The following is a 6,527-nucleotide window of genomic DNA, read 5'->3' on the forward strand; positions in this document are numbered from 1 at the left end:
CGGATGGACGGGGTGGATTTCTCACAAACATGGCTGTGAGCCCCACCTACCTTCTGACCTCAGGAACTTGTGCGTTGCAGGCAATCCACGTCCTTTTAGGACGATCGGAACCGTCCACGTCACTATTTTAGATGATCTTGGAACCTAAGTTAACCAATCACACAGAGACCAGTATCCTCAAAGTTGATTCTTAAGGTTGAATTGGAACCACTGAAAATGTTCTTTTCAACGGTTCACATTTAGCTACAAAAAATATAATAAAATAAAATTAAAAATCAACGGTGGGATTGGCTACTGAGGGTTCGTTTTGTAATGTGGTCAACCTCAACGTTAGGCAAATGATGGATGGCTCAGACCATCTTAAAATCTCGACATGCGGGACCACAATTCAACGTCACAGGGCCGCATATGCCGCTGAAATACCGAACGCGCACCGGTCACTGGGGGACGTGATTTAATATCCAAACGAATGAGATAGAGACACGTGTCAAGGGATGGTGGGGGACCACAATCGCACAAGGAAGCAAAAATGAGAGGGGTGAGGATCTTGGGTGGGAGCTGCCGGGACGCTTTCGTGTCATGCTTTTCTTATGGTGCTCTCAAACCATATGCTCGGCCCATGAAATCCTACGCTGCAACATTCTACATGTGAGTGAAGTGGGGCCCACGGTTCAGTTACTCAAACCGTTAGTATGATGGACCCCACTAGGAACATACCATGAATTTTAACATCTCCCAGATCTTGATTATTCGAAACTTTAACAGATGAACTACATCTACGGTTCAAAATCAACATAAAAATGGAAAATATTATATACCTAAAGATCTTCTATTATCAGAGATATTTTGTGTGTGGTCCATCCACGAAGATATCCATCACATCAACGGTCTGGATCACTCAGTCATGGTCCCCACTGGAACAAGTTGGATACCATGCGGCCAGACTGAGAGTGCCATCTGCCAAATTGGTGGCACGTACGCTCGTGCAGATTCTCTCTCTCCAGGGAGAAGCGGTTTTAGGTCCACGTCAAAGTTTAAAAGGAGATATATGTACAACGTAGTACACGTGTAAAAATCCAAACCGTTCATCAGGAAATTCATCTCTTTTTCGAGTTAAATTTAAAACATGAGACAAAAAAGAGGCAGATTCAAAACTCAGGTGGGCCACACCAGATAGATGAAACAGAGGGAAAGAAAATCTACCGTTGAAATCTTCCTAGAGTCCATCTTAATTTTTATATGCCATCCAAACCGTTTGTAAGGTCATTCCCACCTAGATGAATTGAAAACCCCGAGTATACACGTAGCCTGATGGATGAAACAGAGGGAAAGAAAATCTACCGTTGAAATCGTCACTGTTCTCTTATGTGTGGCCCACATGAGTTTTGGATCCGTCTCAATTTTAATCTCATATCTTAAAATGAAGAGGCAAAACGGGTGGACAGGATGGATTCGTCAAAAGGAGGGCCCTACCTAGCTTCCCAGCGCAGGAACTACCTGCTCATACGATGGGCCACGTGTATTTATTGAGGACCGTTGGTAGGTTCTTCGTTTGTATTCGTGTCACCATTGTGGGAACTTGTACACGTTAGTGACGTTCGCTTGTTTAGCCTATGCAATCTGAACAATCCAAAGGCAGAGATGGACAGGTAATCTGAACAGTCCATCTTCTAAGCTCTATGAAAATGGGCCATGGTCTGAACGGATAATTCTGACCATCGATATTTATAGGTAAATGCCAACCGTTGGATGAAAACGTTTAGCGGTACACGTTTAACTTCGAAGATCAACGGTAGCTTCAAGAGGATGAAAAGCTCCCATCATCAGTTCAAATATGCATGTAGGCCCCACTGGGGTAGAAGGGATATGATAGTGAGACTAACCTGCAAAATATGGAAACGGCACGCATCGCACGGAGGGAAAGCGATATACGATATTTTAAAACCTGCCGACATTTTGAAAATATCAAGATTTTCAAAATCTCGGTGATATTTATGATACTGCCAATGTCCAATGTCCATGATTTCAGATTTTGGAATATCCGCTGTCCACTTAGACGATGGTTTGAGGACGTGGTTTGGATAGTGACCCCACCTCCGGCCAGCCAGCTGGTTTCAAACCTCTGTGGCCCCAGCATGATGTATCTTTTATCCACGCCGTCCATCATTTTTTTTCATCTATTTTAAGGGCATGAACCCAAAAATGAGACAGACCCAAATCACAGGTGGACCACACCACAAGAAAATAGCATTGATTGAACGTTCACCACTGTAATGTTTATTTGCCATCCAACCTGTTGGTAAGGTCACACAGACTTGGGTGAAGGGAAAACACAAATACCAGATTGATCCAAAACTTATGTGGCCCGCAAAAAGTTTTTAGCGATAAGCATTCAATCCCCACTGTTTCCTGTGGTGTGGTCCACCTGAGATTGGGATCTGTCTCATTTTTTATTTCATGCCTAAAATGAGCTGGAAAAATGGATGAACGGTATGGGTAAAACAGTAGGGCAACAGATCTTTGACATCAGCTAGTTGGCTAAGCCTGGGGTCACTAAACAAACCACGTCCATGGTTTGAAAACTCGTTTCAAGCTGATATGACTCGTCCGAGTTGACTCAGACTCGATTAGACCCCAAAGGCTTAAAACCATGCCTTTGGACCACTCCCAAAGTTCAACTAGTTAAGGCCAGGAACAATAGACGGTCACAACTTAACTAGCATTCAACACTCAGCTACTGAGTCCACTGAGTCGAAGAGAAGTAAATCCAAATCTCCTACTGCCAAACTTAGGAATCCATCACTGTACGTGCACGTGCGAGTGTGCCCACAATGATTTGGATATCACGTACGTATGCATGTGAGAGGCGAGCTACGGCACATGGGAGCGGATTAGGTGCTGCCCGGATAACTTTAGTGAGTGTTACCCTTACCGTGGGACCTACCTTGATGATGTCTTGTATATCCACGCCTTCCATCCATTTTACCGGCCCATTTTAAGATGTGATCCAAAAATTAAAGCAGATCCAAATCTTCAAACCACAGGAAACAGTAGTGGTTGAATGTCCACCATTAAAAACTTTCTAGGCCTATTGTAGTGTTTACTTGGTCTGTTTGAATGGAAAATAGAAACATTAGCTTGATCCAAAACTTTTGTGGCCCTTAAAAAAATTGGATCTACTTAATTTTTGGGAGATCATGTCTTAAATTGAGATGGAAAAAATTGATGGATAGCATGGACATACCACATATTCACCAAGGTGGCCCCACACGGTCTGGGTAGCCTTGGTGCAACCCAAGTAGGGGTGTACATCGAGTCGAACTGAGTCGAGCTGGCCTCAACTCGACTCGGCTCGGCTACAGGCTGACCTCCGCTTGAACTCGGCTCGGCTCGGTCCTCGAGCCTGACTGGCCAGCTCGGCTCGGTTCGGTCAGCAAATCGGGTCAACTCAGGCCAAGTTCAAGCCAAGATCGAGCCGAGTGCACCATTGAGGTATTTCCACAAACACCTGGATTACACCTTCAAAATCCCTCTATATGTGAAATAGAAGCAATGGTTTTACAGGTATTTTATCAAACACCTTCTAAGTAACATTAAAACCAAGAAAAAAAGGGTATTTGTTTCATGTATATACCTTCCTTGCCACCAGCCACACTTCGTTGAGTCATTTTATCAAACACTTGGTGAGCAACATCAATGGCAAAGTAACCGAGTTACTAAACTGGTTCGATCCGAGTTGGATTCGAGTTAGATTCGAGTTGGATTCGAGTTAGATTCGAGTTGAGCTGGGGCCTGCTCAAACTCAGCCCGAACTCATTTTCGAGCTAAAAAAATTAGCTCGACTCGACTCAAACTCAGCTTCAAACTGAGTCAAATCGAGCTTTTTCAAGTCAAGTCAAGCAAGCTAACCGAGCTAGCTCGGTTCGTGTACACACCTACACCTAAGTAACACCAAATCTGCTCCACGCACGTGTGTGTGTGTGTGTGTGTGTGTGTGAGAGAGAGAGAGAGAGAGGGAGAGAGAGAGGCACTTAGAAGAGTAAGGGAGAGAGAACATAAGAGTCATAGGGAAGGTATGGCCACATGCAGAGATGAAAGGAGAAAGGGGTACACATGATAATTTTAATAGTGAGCCAATTATCCCCACTTTTTCAAATTTCATGGCTAGATTGTCTTTTATTTTTAGGTTAATATCTTAACTTAGGTTTATTGATTGCTTGCCTCCAAGTGCAGAGGTTTGTAAGTAATATCCTGTGAATACAGGGTCGATCTCAAAAGTAGATGAATTGCGAGAAGGAGAAAATCAAATGCAAAACAAATTAAGTAATTAAAACTAAACTGATAATTTGATTTTAAGATTTTTGAATGGATGTAATTCAACTGAATTAAAATAACACTTAAGCTTCAAAGTTCCACACATAGGTTAATGTTCCAAAATCATGATGACTTGGATAACACAATTAGGATCTGAATACTATGGTCAGCCTAATCGGAAAATAAAACAGTTTAAATATTTTAATACATGATATAAAAGATTAGAAAATCATAGATTTGCACCATTAATATATATTCTCAAGCGTCATTGATTTTAAGAATTCAATATCAATGAGATAATGAAAATCAAAGAAATATAACAGGTTGAGAACCTCTCCTATCTAGGAAATCTGATTGATCTAGGGTAAGCCTATCCATCAATGTGAATATCATATGATGAAAACATATGAATCTCACAAGAAGATAAAAAAACAAAACTTAAACAATAGATAACATACATATACTATTCTTCTCATCATTAAAAATAATTAATCATCAAAACTTAAAGAATTACTAAACCTATGTGCTTCCCTTATAACTTGGGCTAGAGGAAGTTAGAAAAACATAATTAAATTACAAAAATAAAAAAACAAGAAGAAAGAAATAAATACAAATAGAAAATATCTATAAATAAAACAACTTATAAAACTTTAATAAAATTAAAAACTCTTTAAAAATCATAATTCTTGCTTTAGGATGCTTTGAATGATGCTTAGGAATGCCCTGAGAAACCCTATTTAAAAGTGGTAAGCTCCAATTTTCGTACAAAGTTGGAAAACTCTAGAAACCGCCTCAAATTTACATAGTTTCTTAAAATAGACTTTTCGTTACACAGTTTCGTTAAAAAAGATTTTTCTCTGCGTAGTTTTCCAAAATAGACTTTAAAGCTTCAGAATACACTTTTCAGGATGATTTCAGGATTCTTCACTTCAAATCTTCGATTCTCTTCATTCCTTACTTAGTTTTCTTGGATCTTTGACATGTAAATTCTTCAATCTTGGTCTCCTAAAATCCATCCCTTGCATTAGTGATTCTTGAGCATCAAATTCATACTTTTTAGCACCATTTTTCAATCCAAGCTCTTAAATTCACCTTACAACACATGCATGAGTAAAATAGAACATTAAGTTGATTGATGTTTATAAAACAAAGATATAAATGAGGAAAATTATGCAATATTTGAATCTTAACATCTATGCATATATATGAACTGAACATCGTAATAGAGATTGAAGGTGGCTACCGAGAGAATTAAAATGACTAAAATGTCTTTGCAATTATAAGTTTGTGCTATTGCTTGATTAATTGTGGGGGTAAAATTGGCCCAACAGTATTAGCTTTGTACATAGTAAATCACTTTGCACACATGAGAGAGATATGTATACATGTCTTAGAGTCAGAGTGATTTTTACACCCACATATAAAGAGTCCTACTCATCTACATGCAACATGCATCTTAATATATCATACATGCATAGGATTTGAGCTTCCCATCAAGTTAGATTACACTCATTTTTGGGGGTTTGTAAATGAAGTTAAAATATGAAAAGAAATTGGTAGTAAATGACTTGAGAGAAAGTGGATTACTCAATTGCATTTGGACAAGAGTAAATGAAATACATTTGAAACCCAAATATTCTGTTTAGATGGATAGAAATGTGAGAAATTGAAATACATTGAAAATTTTCAATATATTCATAGGTACATATATGATATCCTTAATTTTCTTTAATATCCTATATTAGTGTGCATATGTGATATTTAACAGAATTATTATAATAAGCCTTATATATATATATATATATATATATATATATATATATATATATATATATATATATATATGGGAAAAGGTACTATGCGCTCGACCTCATGATAAGCTCTCGTGAGGTCGAACTGTGTGGGCCTCACCGTGATGCGTGTCGACCATCAACACCGTGCATTTGATGGGTCCCCTCTAAATTATGGGATATCCCAAAAATCAGTCGTATACGGAACTCAGGTGGGCCATACCATCTAAAATCATGTGAAGACATCGTTAAAACATATAAAAGCACTTAGTGGGGCCCACCTGAGTTTTGAATGTTGTGGAAACTTGGTCTAAACCCTCATCCAAGTGGGACACACATAATGGATGGGCTGGATTTGCAAACCACATCTCAGTGGGCCCAAAAAATGATTATGAATGTTTTAATGGTGCACGGCCCCCTCCC

The sequence above is a fragment of the Magnolia sinica genome, chromosome 12 (assembly GCF_029962835.1).
Source record: "Magnolia sinica isolate HGM2019 chromosome 12, MsV1, whole genome shotgun sequence".
Lineage (NCBI taxonomy): Eukaryota > Viridiplantae > Streptophyta > Magnoliopsida > Magnoliales > Magnoliaceae > Magnolia > Magnolia sinica.